General features: G+C 41.8%; 1 protein-coding gene across 6 annotated transcripts in view; it reads left to right on the top strand.

The window, feature by feature from the left end:
- Positions 1–342: 342 nt before the first annotated feature.
- Positions 343–18,694, top strand: part of ARHGEF28 (Rho guanine nucleotide exchange factor 28) — a 347,353-nt gene continuing 329,001 nt past the window's right edge. For all 6 annotated transcript variants that reach the window (XM_055421868.2, XM_055421861.2, XM_055421867.2 and 3 more), the window contains exon 1: positions 343–460. The gene's annotated coding sequence lies outside the window, so the exon portion shown is untranslated. The remainder of the gene's footprint in view (positions 461–18,694) is intronic.

Below are 18,694 nucleotides of genomic sequence, written 5' to 3' on the forward strand. Positions count from 1 at the left end.
ACTCCGGTGGGATCCGGGGCGCGCGGTCGCCGCCATCCGGGCGCAACCTCGCGCCCGCGGTCCCGCAGCCTCTCCCGGTCCTGGTGCTGGGGCCGGGGGAGGGAGGCCCAGGCGAGCGGCCGCCGGCGGCGGGAGGGGGCCTGCGGAGCCCGCGCGGTACGGCAGCTTCAGGTTTCCTCCTGTAGCCGGTGTCGGCGCGGCGGCTGGCAGGCCGGGCCATGTGATGCGGGACCCGGCGGCAGCCGGCAGGCGCGGAGCGAGCGGGACGTCCTCCGCGGCGGGCGCAGCCAGCCCGGCCCCGGAGCGCGGCTTCGGCTCCGCCCCCTCGCGCGGGCCGGGCCGCGCCGCAGCCGCCGGGCGTGGGCCGCTGGGGCAGAGCCTCCCCGGCTCGGGCGGCGCGTTCCGGGCGCGGGGGCAGCGCCTCGCTCGGGCGCCGGAGGCTGCGGGGCCGCAGCTCCGGGTAAGTGCTCTTTGGGGGCTCCATCCTCGCGTCCCCCGGCCCCTCGGGGCGGAAAAGTTTGTCCGCCTCACCTGAGTTCGCCGTCGCGGAGCTACTTTCTCCACAGTCCAGGGTCTCCAGGGGGTGGGAAGGGGAGCTGCCGCGGGCTCCGCGGCGCGGAGGATGGCCGCCGCCGCCCGGCCCCTCGGGGACCGCAACAAGTGCAGAGAAGGCGCGGCGGAGCGCGGGGTCCCCCGGCCGCGCGGCCCCTCTCCTCCCCTGCCGGCCCCGTTCCGGGGACCGGGAACAGGTGGGTGGAAGCTGGGTCTCTGTCGTGCGGGTGCCGGGGAAATCAGCGGTCTTCCTGCGGTGGAGCAGGGAGAGCCTCGAAAGCTGGGATCGCCCCTCGCCATCAGTGCCTGGCTCCGGGGTGAGGGGTGCGCGGCGGGGCCGGGTCCCCGGAGAGCCGCGGAGCGAGCGGAATTCGCTCAGGACATAAGCGCCGATGTTTCGCCTGGAAACATAAGTGTGCTTTAAAAGGTATCTATAGTTATTCTGGTTAGGAAGGCGGCCAGAATTCCGTTGGACTTCCATAGGATTATTTTGTGGGTCTCTTTTCCCTTGGGAACCTGGGGTGTGTGTGTGGTGGTCCCCTAACGTTCCTGTGCTGGGAGTTTTCCACGGTGGGGCATGATGACGTCCTGTGCTGGCGCCAAGGAGGCTTCCTCGCCTATGAAGGGCTCTGTAGAAGCTGGGTGCTCAGGCCTCCTTGGAAACCCAGCTCTCGTTTCCCAGACACCAATTAGATTTCCAGGAGAGAATCCATCTGCCTCCCTAGGAACCCATAGCAGCCCCTGCCCTGTTCCTTGGTTTCAGCTGGCAGCAACATCTGTGTTTGCGCAGCGTCTCCCTTCTTGACCCCAGCCTGGGTAGCGACAGATCTCTGCAGACCCAGAGTTAAAGAGGTTTTATCACCACACCCCCACCAATAGGTAAAGTATAAGAAAACGTATAGAAAGAACCGATCATTTGGGGTCCCATGGGGCCCCAGGTTTTCTAAAGCTTTGCCATCTTGTGTTCTAGGCCTTGAAGATGTCAAGGGAATTGAAGTCCTTTTTTTCACAATAAAAAATCAAAGACCTGTTCTCTTGGGTTCTATGGGTTGATCTTTGAACAGGATAGTCCAAGCAGTGACAGCTTTACCTGGGAAGCTTTTAAATTTATCTGTCTTGAGTTTTTATATGCACATTCTTAAAGCACATAGGTATTTACCTTATCCTGATTTATGGCCAAACTGACTCCTATGGAGTTATTTGGAGGAAAACAAATGACTACTGCAAAAACCTTTGGCTTTTTTCTTACACTACATAGCATTTCAGTTTCATGTTCCTATGTGGACTTTCTGTGTGATTGCTGTGCTCATTAACTTTGATCCAGTAGGAATTTGGATAGCATCAGACCTCATGGTTAGTGATTAGAGAAACTGAGGCACAGAGCTAGCTACTGGGCATGTGACTCAGGTGAATGCCCTGGCTAATGTGAGAAGGCAGAACAGAGAATTAGTGTTTGTCCTGCTTTTGATTATGTTTTCTTCCTTATCAAAGCTACATAACCTGGTCAACCAAGAACAGGTTATGTAACAGGTGTGTTGTTAGACTTTCCTTTGAAGCACCTCTCCCGTGCTTTAAGCAGTTTAGAAACACTTAAAGGTAGAGAGGAAAACAGTGGTTGGTAACTAAGGCTCTGTGAGATTTCATCAGGTTCCTCACTTGTATTTCATACCTTTTTTTTGTTTGTTTGCTTAGTCATGTGAGCACTGCAGAAGAGTTTGGAATATTTTCTCATTGTGCTTTTATAAGAAAATACTGTTGTGGCTCAGACTTAAATTTCGCAGGAATTTCAGGTGAGCTCTGTCACGTGACCTCCTTTGGTATATGAGAAAAAGAAATGTGTTCTAAAGAGGTATGAAAACGTAAAGGACTATAATATTACTTCTATATTAAGGATTCTTTACAGAATTGGTAGCCCCTATACTGGCACTTAAGCTCTAACTTCACATTCAGCCGGAGTTTATGACCAAGTGTGACTCCCCAGAAAAAAGATTTATGGTATAAATGTCGGAAAACCCCTTGCAACTGGAATATGGCTAGAATGGTGCATAGAGTCCAAATTACTCTCAAACTGCCAGGCCAACTGTAATTTTATTATGCTTTAATTTACTGATTAGATAGGGCAGACCTGGTTTATGTAGTTTTGGTTTAATTGCATTTGTATTTATGTTTTTTTAGCGGGACCTTGAATTTGTTATGAAGAGATGGGTCAAGCCCAGCAACTCCTGTTGAGAGTTCTAAATTAAAAACAGTGTTATATTGGAAGTGCACCAAATTCAGAGAATTTTGCCATGTTAGAGTTGTACTGCAAATATTATGCCACGTTGTAGGGCTTGAGTCTAGATCCCTCCCTTAGGCCAGGCTGGGCTTAGAGTTATTTTTCTTAAGAAGTACAGGTAAGGTACTAGACCACAGAGCTTTTTTGCCCTGATTGAATGGTACTCTGCCATTTTTGTCCAGTCTATATAATCCTTAGTTCTTTTGCTATCATCTTGGTCTTTAAAAGTTCTTAAAACCTCTAAGCAGTGTCACTTGCTATTTTGCATTCTGATAGTCTCTATCATGTTTCTCTGTTTTGGTGAACATTTTCTTATATGTATTCGACAAATATTTGAGAACCTACTGTATGCCTGGCTCTGCTCTCTGCTTTGATTCTCTGTACTGTGGCGTTCACTTCTAAGGCAATACTCTTCTGACTTTAGAATTTTTAGGATCTGTTGCATTTTGAGTGGGCCTCTCCACACTCAACACTAAGACTTTTGGCTGATAAAATGTCAGGTAACTTTTTTCTGTGATGGTGTGTCTTCTTAGCTTGACTGCAGTTTTTCCCTTGAAATCTGATCTTGGGCACAATTGTAATTTTCTTATTTCTACCATGATTGCTCCTGGACTACTTCTCCTGGATAACCATGGTAATGAGATTTGACATCATTTTTAGTATGAAGGAGAGTGAAAACATAATTGAATATTGGGCATCTATTCCAGTGATCTTGATTTTGGACATTTTTATAAAAAATGTAATCTTCAGAGGTGCAGTCTCTTATTTTAATCCTCAATTTGTTATTTTGAGGTTTGATTTCTGGAGAGGGTTGATGTAAAAGGCGTGCCTCATAGCCGAGAATGAAGGCCAGCACTGGAGAGGACGGGCGACACCTTCACTTTACATAATAGCATGAGTAGAACGAGCACTCTGATAACACTCTGCCTGTTTCAAGTGGCAGACTTTGACTGCTGTGCACATGATCGTTTTACCTTTAAAAATGTTAATATGCTTTCTATAGTTCTCTCAGACACACAGTCCCTTAAAAAAATCATGAAGTATATTGCATATATTAACAAAATGTATGGTTTAGCTCTTAGATTCTTTATCATACACTAGTCTTTGTGCCCTTTTCAAGGCTTGCACCTCTTCTTCCATTGTTTTATAGTTTAAGGCAATTATCCTTCATAAATTATCACCAAGTGGTTAAGAGTGGGGACTCTGGGGCCAGTCTGTCTCATGAGATGGACCTGACTCTGTCGCCTCTCTCGACCTCAGGTTTCACATCTGTGAAATGGGGATAATCACTGTAACCTGCCCTCTAGGGTTGCTGGAGGAATCCAGTGAGTTAATTTGCAGAGAACACTTCTAGTAGTGCCTGGCAGAGATTAAGTGTCAGAAAATGATGGTTAGATTTATAACAAATGGAGAATAGACATTGAAAAGAAAGGGAGCTTGAGCAGGTGTTCCAGGTTTCAGAACACAGTGAGATGTCTGTGTGATCTCAGGGGGAAGCGCCCTAGGCAGGAATGGAGACTGTTGCCTGTGACCTCTCAGCTGTGTAACCTTGGGCAAGATAACCCCTCTGTGGGTCTCAGCTTCCTCATCTGGTCAAAGAGGAAGGAGTAGACGTGATGGTCTCTAAGGACCTGCTGCTTCTAACATTTGATACAGCCCTGAAATTTGAAGGTGAGGAGGGTGAATGTCAATTCAGCTTTTGCTATCTTGGGCAGCATGGCCAGAATGTCCTGTCGACAGGGTCAGTCCTGCACCTGCAGCGGGCGGTCAGGAAACATTTGAAGGGATTATGAAATAATACTATTAACTTACCTCACCTTGATCACCAGACAGTCATCAGGTTGAAATGACTGAGTTATCTTTCTGGACTTAGTCCAAAGGGATTTCAGACGTGAAAGTCTGGAGCCCATGCCTGTGGGTCATAGACCATCCTGCTCCCTTTCTTCTGTGGAAAACCCCGCTCCTTGTGGAAGAGGGTGGAGTTAGAGCTGAGAAGGTGAAAAACAAGTGGGCTGATTATTTCTGAATTTCATGATTAAAACATTTTAACACCTGATACACAGGAAAACATCACCAATGGCCTTTGCAGGGATGCTGTAAACTAGGAGGGTTTGGAGCAAAGGCAATCTCTTAAGGACTTCTAACTATCAATGAAGTTTTCGTTGGGCTGAATGGTTCAGGCAAGTCCTTCTGGGGCGAATTTGTCTCTTCCCCACTAATGACTGTTGTTTATTGTCTGTGCATGGTTCTTTTTCTTGCTCCATCAGACTCCTGGTTTGCTATGTGGCCAGGTGTTAGTTTAAAAAAGTATGGGGTGCTCAGTGATTAATGAGTTTATGGGTTAGTTGAGTCTCTAGTCCAGGATTCTAAGCCTGGCTGTTTGTTGGAATCACCTGGGTTCAGAATTGTTTAACTTGGGCCCAGCATCATCTTTTAAAAAGGTGACACTAGTTACTTATAAGGCAGTGGGCCCTCTCCCTAGAGAGGTGCACATACATTTTTGCATAACACTTAAAAGTATTCACAAACACCACCTATCCCTCCAGTCTCATCAATTGTCTGCCCACAGGTCCATAGATGACCACCCCCTTCCATATATACATTCTGTAAGGATGGCCTAAAAAACTAAGCTAGGGACAGATTTGATGAGCTCTCTAGTGGCTTGGGAACAGTGATTAAACAGCAGTAAAGGAGCTATTTTACAAACTGGATTATCTCACTATTCAAGGAAAGATGAGTAATGAGTTACCAAGATGCAGGGCTTCCTTGGTGGCTTAGCAGTAAAGAACTGCCTGCAATGCAGGAGACATAACAGACATGGGTTCAACCCCTGGGTGGTAAAGATCCCCTGGAGGAGGGCATAGCAACCCACTCCAGTATATTTGCCTGCAGAATCCCATGGACAGAGGAACCTGGTGGGCTACAGTCCATAGGGTCACAGAGAGTTGACTTTTAGTGTTTCTGGCTTTCTGCAGCTGGAAAGAATCCAGGAAAGGGTGATTTTCATGGCATTCCTTTTAAATGGTTGGCAAGTCACGTGTCTCCTACTGCCTGGTCTCGTGGGCCCTCTGCTTCCATTAGCCAGGACTAGTTGTGGAACAAGCCCTGTATTTCCTAACTTCTTTGACTTTTTTCCTTTGTTCCCTTTTTCTTTCTAGCTGAGGTCTCTTGCAGTCCTCAAAGCAAGCTTAAGCCACCATCTCTGAAACTGTTGATCTAATTCTCAATTTTCCAACTTGAGTGTAAGCCAATTTATGGCAAGAATGCCGATTTAGGCTACTTTGTAGGGTCTCCAAGCAGAATATACATATATTGGATGGTTGGTTAGTAATTCCATTGTTACATCAAGTCCTAATTTACAGCATCCCCACAGATATTAATAGTGAAGGCCTCTTTTAGGTAACTGTACATTCTGTCCCGGAGAAGGCGATGGCACCCCACTCCAGTACTCTTGCCTGGAGAATCCCATGGACAGAGGAGCCTGGTGGGCTGCAGTCCATCGGGTTGCCAAGGGTTGGACATGACTGAGCGACTTCACTTTCACTTTTCATTTTCATGCATTGGAGAAGGAAATGGCAACCCACTCCAGTGTTCTTGCCTGGAGAATCCCGGGGACAAGGGAGCCTGGTGACCCCAACCTTGTCTGTGGGATCACACAGAGTCAGACATGACTGAAGTGGCTTAGCCACAGCAGTACATTCTGTCTTGGGAAATGAATGAAATTCTTGTTCAGAGTTATAGTCTTAAGACTGAAGGAAACCCAAAAGGTTTTTCTCTAGTTTCTAGCAAGTGAACAATCCCCATGTATAGGGGGATTGTTGACCATTTGTTTATTGTCCTTGAATACTTTCAGTAATGTGGGACTAATAACCACAGATACCCCAGTCTGTCTGTGTTTTCTTCCCTCAACTTTAGATATGATTATTTGTCAAATTGTGCAACATGATTTGATATACATGTACATTGTGGAACAATTACGAAGATCAAGATGATCAACATATCCATCACCTCACATAGTTAACTTTTTCTATGATGAGAACACTTAAAATCTACTCTCAGCAGCTTTCTAGTATACAATATCGTATTTTTTAACTATAGTCACTGATGTTGTGTTGTCTTTGTTAAAATATCTATGTAGGTTCTCTGCCCATTTTGTTTGTTTTGTTTTATTTAATCATTTGACTGCATGGTGTGTCATGTGGGATCTTAATTCCCTGATCAGGGATTGAACATGTGCCCCCTGCTTTGGAATATTAACCACTGGACCACCAGGGAAGTCCCTCCCCGTTTGAAAAATGAGATTTTGTTTTGCTACTATAGTTTGGATATGAACCCCTTGTTAGATGTATGGTTTACATATATTTTCTCCCTTTCTGTAGGTTGCCTTTTCATTTTGTTGATGGTTTCTTTTGTTGTGCAGAAGCTTTAGTTTGATATAGTCCCATTTGTTGATTTTTTGCATTTGTTCCTTGTTCTTTTGGTGTCATATCCAAAAATCATTGCCAACTCTGACGTTAAGGAGCTCCCCTGCCGTATTTTCTTCTAGGAGTCTTATGGTTTCAGGTCTTACAAGTCTTTAATCCACTTCAAGTTAATTTTTGTGAGTGGTATAGTGGTCCAATTTTATTCTTTTGCATATGGATGTCTGGTTTTCCCAGCATCATTTATTGAAGAGACTGTCTTTTTGCCATTGAGTACTTTTGGTTTCATTATTAAATATTGGCCATATAGGCATGGATTTATTTCTGGGCTTTCAATTCTGTTTCACTGATCTTTGTGTGTGTTTTTATGTCAGTACCGTACTATATTGACTGTTACAGCTTTGTAATGTAATATGCGATCAGGAAGTGTGATGCCTTCAGCCTTGTTCTTCTTAAGATTGCATTGTCCACTCAGTCTTTTATGGTTCCATGCACATTTTAGGACAATTGTTTTCCATTTTTCTGAAAAACAGTTGAATTTTGCCAGGGCTTACGTTGCCTCTGTGGATTGGCTTTGGGTAGTATGGGCATGTAAACAGTGTTAACTCCTCTGGTTCAGGAGCACGCGTGTCTTCCCATTTGTCTTCCGTATCTTCGGTGTCTTACAGTTTTTGCTGTACAGATATTTCACTTCTTTTGTTAAATTTATTCCTAAGTATCTTACTGTTTTTTGATGCTATTGTAAATGGCGTTATTTTCTTTATTCTCCAGGTAGTCAGTTAGTGTTCAGATTTTTGTATGTTGTGTTTTGCGACTTTACTGACTTCATTTATTAGATCTAACAGTTTTTTTGGAGGAGTACTGAGGATTTTCTTCAAAGAAATGTTTTTATTTCTTCCTTTCCCACTTGAATGCCTTTTAATTCTTCTTGTCTAACTACTGTGACTAGGACTTCTGTACTGTGTTGACTAGAAACGATAAGAGAGGACAGCCTATCTTATTTCTGATCTTAGAGGGAAAGCTTTCTGTCTTTTCACTGTTGAGTATGGTATTATCTGTGAGTTTGTTATATGTGGCCTTTATTATGTTGAGGTATCTTTCTTCTATACCCAGTTTGTTGAATTCTTATTAAAGGATGTCGAACTTTTGTTAAATGCTTTTTCTTAATTTCTTAACACATTTATTGATTTATGTATGTTTCTTTTTTCATTAATTTAAGTGTTTTTCACTATAAACTTCCCTCTTAGAACTGTCTTTGTTACATCCCATAAGTTTTGGTACGTTGTGTTTCTATTTTTAATCTCAAGATTTTTGGATTATTTGATTTCTTCTTTGACCAGTTGGTTTTTTAGAAGTGTAATTTAATTTCCACGCATCTGATTTTTATTCTGACATTCTTCCTGTTATTGACTCCTAGCTTTAATCATTGTGGTTAAAAAAGATATTTTATGTGGCTTTCATCTTAAAATTTGTTAAGACTAATTTTGTGACCCACGATACTGTCCTGGAGGATATGTGTGTGCGTAAGAAGTTTGTGTCTTCTGCTGTTGAATGGAACGTTTAGTATGTTTGTTAGGTACATTTGACAGAAAGTATTGTTTAAGTTCTTTATTTCCTTCTTGATTTTCTGTCTGGATAATCTGTCTATTGTGAAGTCCTCTACGCTTGCATTGCTGTTTCTGCCTTCAGGTTTGATGTGTGTGTTAAGTCACTTCAGTTGTGTCCAACTCTTTGCAACTACGTGGATTGTAGCCCTCCAGGCTCCTCTGTCCATGGGATTCTCCAGGCAAGGATATGGGAGTGGGTTGCCATTCTCTTCTCCAGGGTAATCTTCCTGATCCAGGGACTGAACCCGGTCTCCCGCATTGCGAGCAGATTCTTTACCATCTGAGCACACCAGCATGCATATAATTATAATTTTATATCCTCTTGATGAACTGACCTCATTATTATATAATGACCTTATTTGTCCCTTGTTACAACTTCTCTCTTAAAGTTTATTTTGTCTCATAAGTATAGGGACCCTTGTTCTTTTAGTTTCTATTTGCATGGATGTCTTTTCCTATCCTTTCACTTTTAGGCTATGAGAGTCCTTAAAGTTTAAGTGAGTTTCTTGTAGGAAGCATATACTTGGGTCTTGAGTTTTTGTCCATTCAACTACTCTTTGTCTTTTAATTTAAACCATTTATATTTAGAGAAATTTAGTTATTGATAGCAAAGGACACACTATTGACATTTTGTTAATTGCTTTCTGATTGTTTCATAGTTCTTTTGTTTTTCCTCTCTGTCATCCTTTGTGAATTGATGAGGAGGCCTACCAGGGTTCTCCTCCTGTCCTTTTATTTGTGGAGTGAAATCCCTCCAAGGGGATCCTTCTTGGCACCAAGCTGCTCTGGACTGAGGGATGGAGTGATGCAGACAAATGCTTCCTAGGCTTTCCTATGCTGTCATCCTCTGTTTTTGAGCTCCACAGGGTTTCTGCTGCTGCTCTGTAGCGTAGAGCTTTCCCAGGGCTGTATTCATTGGTTTGTAGGTGGGCTATCTTTGGAAACCTTACATTTTTGAATGGTTTGTAGGTGGGCTACCTTACATTTTTGAAAACTAATTACATACCCTACCTTGAAGCCTATTTAAGTTGGTAAATCTTTCAACCCTTGTTAAGTAACGTGATTTTGAATCATCTCACTACCTTGAATACTGAACATATACCAATTTGCTATGCTCTTCTTAAATGCTGACTGATGGTAAGTAGAACCATTCTAACCCTTGCTGAGATCCCTCTTCCCTCCCCAACATCCCTCCCTGCTCCAGTAAGCACTGAAGCCTCGTGGTTAAGATTGCCAGCTGCAGATTACGAAAGTAGGGGGACTCTTTAGCTGTTACTTTCTGCCTTGTGTTGGGTAAGTCATCTGAACTTTCAGTCTGTTTTTACCTATTTCTTTTAAATGGGGTTGTTAAAAATGCTTAGCACAGAACCTGGGATAGAATAATTTCTCTTAACAATGGCTTTCCAAGCGTAGTCCTTCTGAAACAAGGTTACTGGCTCTTGATGTTCAGGCATCTCAAAATAACTAAGTTTGTTTTTACACATGTTGCTGCTGAGTCACATCTCTTCATTCATGGATGTGTACAATTGGCTTCTTAGTCCCATGAATAAAACTTAATATTTATCTAAATTTCCTGTATATGACCATCTGTTCTAGCCTTTCAAAGTCTTAGATTGTTTAACTATACATTAATCATTCACAACCCTTTTTTATTCCAAGTTATCCACAGATTGGATATACGTTCTTCAGTGTTTTAAGGAATAAAATTGTTGCCTAGGACTGAGGTCAAGGGCAGAACAATTCGATGTTTCCATACACAGGGCTTCCCCTGTGGTTCAGTGGTGAAGAATCTGCCTGCAATTCAGGAGATCCGGGTTCAGTCCCTGGGTTTGGAAGATTCCCTGGAGGAGGAAATGGCAACCCACTCCAGTATTGCCTGGAGAATCCCATGGCCAAGAGGAGCCTGGTGGGCTACAATCAATAGGGTCGCAAAGAGTTGGACATGACTGAGCACACTCGCATGTACAGACTTTACTTCAGATTAATGTTTATCAGTTTTAGGTAAAGTTGTTCAGAGACTTATTCCTGTTTGCACTAGCATCTGATTCTTAATTCTCCATCCTGTCATAAGGATATATGCTATTTCAACCAAATCTACTGTATATCTGCTATATGGAATTACCAATTTGGTGACCACATAGTGGAGTGGGGTTAGTCTCACGTGACTTATTCTTACAGAACTTACACTGGTTCCAGGTAGCTACTGCTTCCTCCGAGGTACTCAGACACCAGCTTTTTAATCTACTCTAGAATCTTGCTTATGATTGAGTTTGAAGTTCCTTCTGTCTCTAGTTTTTGTTTTTTTTTAAATCTTTATTGGAGTATAGTTGATTTACAATGTTGTGTTAGTTTCAGGTATACAGTAGAGTGAATCTGTTATACATATATCCACTGTTTTTTAGATTCTTTTCCCACATAGGTCATTAGGATTGGCTTTTTTGAAAATTGGCTATCTCTTGCCTTCAAAATGGGAGAAGATAATAGTAAATGAAGCAACTGATAAAGGATTAATCTCTAAAATATACAAGCAGCTCCTGCAGCTCAATTCCAGAAAAATAAATGACCCAATCAAAAAATGGGCCAAAGAACTAAACAGACATTTCTCCAAAGAAGACATAAAGATGGCTAACAAACACATGAAAAAATGCTCAACATCCCTCATAATCAGAGAAATGCAAATCAAAACCACAATGAGATACCATTTCACACCAGTCAGAATGGCTGCTATCCAAAAGTCTACATGCAATAAATGCTGGAGAGGGTGTGGAGAGAAGGGAACCCTCTTACACTGTTGGTGGGAATGCAAACTAGTACAGCCACTATGGAGAACAGTGTGGAGATTCCTCAAAAAACTGGAAATAGAACTGCCATATGATCCAGCAATCGCACTCCTGGGCATACACACCGAGGAAACCAGAATTGAAAGAGACACATGTACTCCAATGTTCATTGCAGCACTGTTTATAATAGCCAGGACATGGAAGCAACCTAGATGTCCATCTGCAGACGAATGGATAAGAAAGCTTTGGTACGTATACACAATGGAGTATTACTCAGCCATTAAAAAGAATGCATTTGAACCAGTTCTAATGAGGTGGATGAAACTAGAACCTATTATACAGAGTGAAGTAAGCCAGAAAGAAAAACACCAATACAGTGTACTAATGCATATATATGGAATTTAGAAAGATGCAAATGATAACCCTGTATATGAGACAGCAAAAGAGACACAGATGTGTAGAACAGTCTTTGGGACTCTGTGGGAGAGGGTGAGGGTGGGATGGTTTGGGAGAATGGCATTGAAACATGTATATTATCATATGTGAAACGAATCGCCAGTTCAGGGTCGATGCATGTTACAGGATGCTCGGGGCTGGTATGCGGGGATGACCCAGAGGGAGGATAAGGGGAGGAGGGAGGTGGGAGGGGGGTTCGGGAGGGGGAACTCATGTACACCCGGGGTGGATTCATGTCAATGTATGGCAAAACCAACCAATATAATATTGTAAAATAATTAGCCTCCAATAAAAAAAACAAAAAAGAAAATTGGCTGTCTCCTATGTTTGAATCCTGTCATTGTCCACAGTTCTTGGTAGATTATGATTGAAAAATTGGGTTCTTTCCCATCTTGACCCTGTCCAGAGGTGGCAACTTATTCAGCACCTCTGGGTGTCCTCTTAGGATTGACTATCCCACTTACAGAAGCTCTTTCTGTCCTCTTCAAGTGGAAGGTTTTCTTCCTCCAAGAGTAGACAAAATCTCAGTTGCTGTAGAGTTCTCCTCATCATTCATCTGCACTACATCACCAGTCCTCAGAAGATCGATCTATTCCTTCCTTGATGTTCTGCCTTAAAGAAATTGAAATAAAAATCTGGTTATCTTTAGTTTTTTGGTGCCTCAGGTTATTTGGGCCTTTAGTCTGTCTGACATAGCTCTTAAGAGCATGCTGTCTTCATTATCTGTGCTGGAAAAGAGGCAGGGAGGAGGATAAAAGCAAAGCAATTATCATCAAAAAATTATCAATTTTTATCATCTGAATGGAAAACAGCACAACGCTGGGAATCGGGAGGCCTGGCTTTAGTCTTGAGCTCCTTGAACATAATGATCTCTCTATATCGCCACCGAATCCATATCCTCTCCAAATGGGAGGTCTTGGGTTACTTCTTTGAACCATGGTGATTTCTTTAGGTAGTGATTTCACTGATTGATAATAACATTTGGATGGGCTTCCCTGGTAGCTCAGCTGTTAAGAATCTGCCTGCAATGCAGGAGATGCATTGTGTGGGAGATGTGGGTTCGATCCTACGTGTATCAGCATATAAATTCGTGTATAAGAAATGGCTCGTTTAACTCTTCATTGTTACCTTTTATGAAATCACCAGCTTTGCAACTTGTCAGAAGTTCTCAGGGATGAATTTCTGGAAGTTGTTTTTATACCTGTTATCCCAGCCCTTAAAACTTAGCCAGTTTCCTGCTGGCCACTCACTATTCTTGGCTGTAAGGGGCAATACACAAAACCTATTGTCAGTGCTTTATTAAGTTTTAAATGGATGAATTCTTAGGGGGAATAAAATAGAAGCATTTCTCTTAAATGGTATCATTCATGTCAAAGTTGTTATATAAAATACATATGTATTTTTTTTCTCCCATTTAATGATAGCCTGCTAATTGAATATAAAACACAATGTCAAAAATCTTTAAAATCGGTCATAGGAATTCAAGTTGTTCTTTGTTCTTTACTTAGATTCTGTGGGACAGAAATTATGAGGCAAGGGTCTCATGGCTTTTGATTTTGGGCCTTTTAATAAAAACTTTTAAGTTGAGGTGAAATAGATTTCACATATAGTTAAATTAGGTTGTTTTGCAATAAAAATGAACACTGTAGATTACTTTCATATCTGTAGAAAGTCCCAAATTAGCTTTTCACTTGGTTTACTTACAAAAATGGGGCTGAGCTAGGGAAAATTCAAATTTACTATGGACAGGTTAAGGAAACTTTCGTTTTGAAAGAAATGCCAAGTAGAATTTAGATGTTGGTTTGTTGGTTTTTCTTAAAAATAGAATAAGCATTTATTTTTTTCTTTCACCTTCATAGTAGGAAACTTTATGTTTATTGGCTGAATGGCATCTTTATATACAAGTAGCTGCAGAAATTAATAAACATAGACAAGATGTCTGGATTTCAATTTAAGAATATTTTTAGTGGGAGTTGGACATGATTGCTGGTGTTTTATGCCTTTTATTTAAAAATGGTAGTAGATTCTGTGTAAAAGGAACATTTAAAAAAGATAGTCTGGGGATAGCAAAGGCTGAAGCAGAAGCAGAATTTCTGTTGAAATCTTATCACTGCCACTGACCTACTGGGGGAGTCACGTCATCTCTCCTGGCCCTAGTGACCTCACTGAAGGAGTTGAGCCAACCTTTTTTCTATGGTACATCCTTTCTCTTCAGTTCTGTGCTTCTCTGGAGGTAAGGATGGTGTTTTAAGTCTCCCTTGAATTGCTAGCCGACTGCTTGGTTCCTGGAGCACTTTCAGACACTTGAGTGGCAACATCTGAATAGTTCAGGAAACTGGGTTTGAAGAAGCTACTTCAGGGTTGCATCTTTACAGGGAGAATTGGTTGCTCATAGCCTGAGATTTCCCTGTGATGGCAGCTCATGTTATTGTTATCTGACTACTTCATGAGCAGTGAGGTGGAATCAGCCAGTAATAATGTAGTAATTATTTTTAATTGAATCCATACATGACTGAAAATGGCTATTAATTTCATTTTAGCAGAAGGAGTTAATGTTCCTAACTCCATTTAGGATAGGTGGAGAGTATGCACTGATAATCATGGCATTTTTTGAAAAATGCCAATTTTTAGCTAAAATAACACTTATAATGGTTCTCTGTCTTTCTCCTCCCCTGCTTCCCCACTTCTCTCCACTTTGTTTTAAACTTGTAAAATCAAATAAGTGAAATCCCTTTTTTTTAAAAGGTATAGCAAATTTATAAAACCTCTGGTATTTAATGTAGCTCCTGATTAGTAATATTAAAGAAAGCAAAACTGTACTCATGAAAAGGTGCCATTTTAAGGCATGGCACCTCAACATAAAGATATCTTATTGTACTGGTGATTTGGACACTGGGCATTTTTCTGTTTGGGATTTTACTTACTGGATGTAGGGGCTCTAAACATTTATCCAGGAGTTCTTTCCAAAGCTTTTCTACCTCAGGGAGTTTTAAGAGTTTTGTTAGAGTTGTTTTTTTTCCTATTAAATCCTAGTTTTGCTGATAGAGAGTTCTGTTATTTTTCTGTTGTCCAGTCATGAAACAATGGTATTAAGTGAGTAATAGTTACATAATCACAATAGTAAAAGATGTTTATCTGCTTTCACAATCAATAGCCAGATGAAAAATAAAAGATAATTACAATTGCAAGCCATAATGGGAACATGATTAACTTAACAATATAAAATAATAACATGCAATTTAGGCGGTCAAGCAGAGGGATGTGGTAAGTGGAAGTACATACATGAACAAGTTTTCATCTGCCCAGCCAGTCTTTCTCTTTTGGTTGGTGCATTTAATGCATTTACATTTAAAGTAATTATTGATATGTATGATCCTATCACCATTTTTTAAAATTGTTTTGGGTTTATTTTCTGTAGGTCTTTTCCCTCAAGAATGTTTCCCACCTAGAGAATTTTCTTTAGCATATGTTGTAAAGCTGGTTTGGTGGTGCTGAATTCTCTTAACTCTTGCTTGTCTGGAAAGCTTTTGATTTCTCCATTAAATCTGAAGGAGAGTCTTGGTGGGTAGAGTAATCTTGGTTGTAGGTTTTTCCCTTTCATCACTTTAAATATATCATGCCATTCCCTTCTGGCTTGTAGAGTTTCTGTTGAGAAATCAGCTGATAGCCTGATGGGAGTCCCCTTGTATGTTATTTGTTGTTTTTCCCTTGTCACTTTTAATATTCTATCTTCCTCTTTAGTTTTTGTCAGTTTGATTACTATATATCTTGGTGTGTTCCTCCTTGGGTTTATCCTGCCTGGGATTATCTATGTGTCCTGGACTTGGTTGACTATTTCCTTTTCCATGTTTTGGGAATTTTCAGCTATTATCTCTTCAAATATTTTCTCAGGTCCTTTCTCTCTCTATTCTCCTTCTGGGACCCCTGTGATGTGAATGTTAGTGTGTTTAATGTTGTTCCAGAGGTCTCTCAGACTGTCTTCATTTTTTTCATTCTTTTCTCTATCTTCTGTTCTGCAGTAGTGATTTCCACCATTCTGTCCTCCAGGTCATTAATCCATTCTTCTGCCTCAGTTATTCAGCTGCTGATTCCTTCTAGTGTTATGGTCATCTCTGTTTGTTTGTTCTTTAGTTCTTCTAGGTGTTTGGTATACAGTTCTTGCATCTTTTCTGTTGTTTTTCTGAGATCCTGGTTCATATTCACTATTATTATTCTGAATTCTTTTTCTGGAAGGTTGCTCATCTCCACTTCATTGAGTTTTTTTCCTGGGGTTTTATCTTGTCCCTTCATCTGGGACATAACTTTCTGCTTTTTCATCCTGGATTAACTTTCTATGATGTTTTTGTTTTAGCTGTCGTGGGGACTGTGGTTCTTCTTTCTTCTTCTGTCTGCCCTCTGATGGAGGAGGCTGAGAGGCTTGTGTAAGCTTCCTTATGGGAGGAACTGGTGGTGGGAAGAACTGGGTCTTGCTCTGTTGGGCAGTACCCTGCTTAGTAAAGCTTTAATCCAGTTATCTGCTGATGGGTGCTGATGGGCTCCCTCCCTGGTAGTTTTTTGCTCTGAAGTAACCTAGCCTTGGGGCTGTGGACTCTGTGGTAGGGTTAATGTGCCCTCCAAGGGGGCTTATGCCAGGGGCGGCCTTCCCAGACTGCTGCCCCCAGTGCCTCTGTGTGTCGTGAGCCCCTGCCGCGCGCCTCCACAGCAGACCCTCCAACACTGGCAGGTGGTTTTGCTTCAGTCTCCTGTGTGGTCACTGCTCCTTTCTTCTGGGTCTTGGTGTGTGAAAGATTTTGTTTGTGCTCTCCAAGAATGAAATCTGTTTCCCCTAGTCCTGTGGAAGTTCTGTAATCAGACTTGCTGGCCTTCAAGGTCAGATTCCCTGGGGATACCCAGTCCCTTTGTTGGATCCCCAGGCTGGGCAGCCTGGCGTGGGGCTCAGAACCTTCACAGCAGTGGGAGAACCTCTTTGGTATTACTGTTCTCCGGTTTGTGGGTCACTCACCTGGTGGGTATGGGATTTGATTTTGTTGGGATTGCACCCCTCCTGCCATCTCGCTGCAGCTTCTTCTTTGTCTTGGATGTGGCTGTTCTAGCGTTCTCCTGTTGGTGGTTATTCAACAGGCAGTTGCAGCTTTGGTATTCTTGCAGGAGGAGCTAAGCCCATGTTCTTCTACTCCACCACCTTGAACCAGAATCTGGAGTTCTCTGCTAGAGTTTTGAACCTTCACTGAGTTGAGCTTGGCTAGTAATTACTGTGAGGCAGGCTTGTATGGGTGCTGGAGGCTTAGAGAGAAGAGGCTTGGAAATATTAATAGCTTCTGAGGAGCTCTCAGTGCTGTCAGATCAGCAGCCTTGAAAGAAAGTGAGTGTGTTGTGATGTGGAGATGGTGGGAGCAGGGTGCTCTCAGCTGCCTGGGAGATGTGCCTGGTATAACGGGAATCAAGCATTAGCCAGTCTTATCAAGCATTAGCCAGTCTTGGTTTTGTTATAGTTTTCTAAACATCACCTGTGTTGTAAATATATATCTGCCACAGTGATGTTATAAAAACAGAAGTGAATTTAAGAAATAGGTATTTTAATGAAAATCTGATACTTAGTTCATAAATATAATTGGAGTATCTTTCAGATGTCATAACTTAGCACTTACTTTGAAACTCTTATAAACTTATGTAATTGTTGCTAATTAAACTTTTCAAATTGTTTGTTATAAAACATTTACAGTAACTGTTTGGTAAGGGGCAGGGGAGAAATTGGTTATTATCAAATTGAAAGTCCTGTTTTGTGTTTATTTACATTTGTTTTGGCAATATGTTTATAATGACTTTATATTTTAAATTTGTATGGGAAAACCTAGCTCTGTACACACACACATACACACAAACATTTTTTTTTCCTGACTACAGACACTTGAGAATGGAAGCAATTTTACAGAATTCTGAATGTTGGAACAAGGGGGAATTGATTCTAATGTTTCTGTTGTTGGGCGACAGCTCTGCAGGACTAAGCACTGCACAAATTGAATTACATCCGTGGCCACCAGTTTTAAACTAGGGGAGGCGAATGGTAGTTCTTTATCTTTCCTTAGCGACATTAAAGAATACTACTGTGGATACCCTGAGTACATGCTGGCTTTGATTTTGGAGCACAGCGTCGTTTGAACAGTTGAGTATTAAAATCGAAAAATAAATGCCTTCGTTGCCACAATTCAGTATCACTAAACTTACGGAGCATTTAAAGTCACATAGCGCTTAAAAGATCCTAACCAAATGAATCACCACCTCATGTGTTGTTTTGACAGGAAGTGTATCATGTCTCAATAATTTCCTTAAAATTTTTTCCTGCCAGGTGCCTGTTTTCTTCTTGTTAACTTATTCCCATAGAATTCCAAATATGCAGTTGATTTCCCTACTGATACTTTACAGTTCCTTTTCCCCTTCTTTAGAGTAGCTGCTGCACTTTTGTTCGTATTAAATTCGATGCTTATTGCAGGGAAGAGAGAATGAGAAGCCCTTTTGGAGACTAGGATTCAGCCAGGATGCCTCTCTCTGGCGAGAGAATCTTCTTGGCTCCAGCGTGTAAAATTTTGTCAAGGAGGTGTTAAG

The sequence above is a fragment of the Moschus berezovskii genome, chromosome 18 (genome assembly GCF_049115385.1).
Source record: "Moschus berezovskii isolate FMDL1 chromosome 18, NW_MosBer_1.0, whole genome shotgun sequence".
In the NCBI taxonomy this organism is placed as follows: domain Eukaryota; kingdom Metazoa; phylum Chordata; class Mammalia; order Artiodactyla; family Moschidae; genus Moschus; species Moschus berezovskii.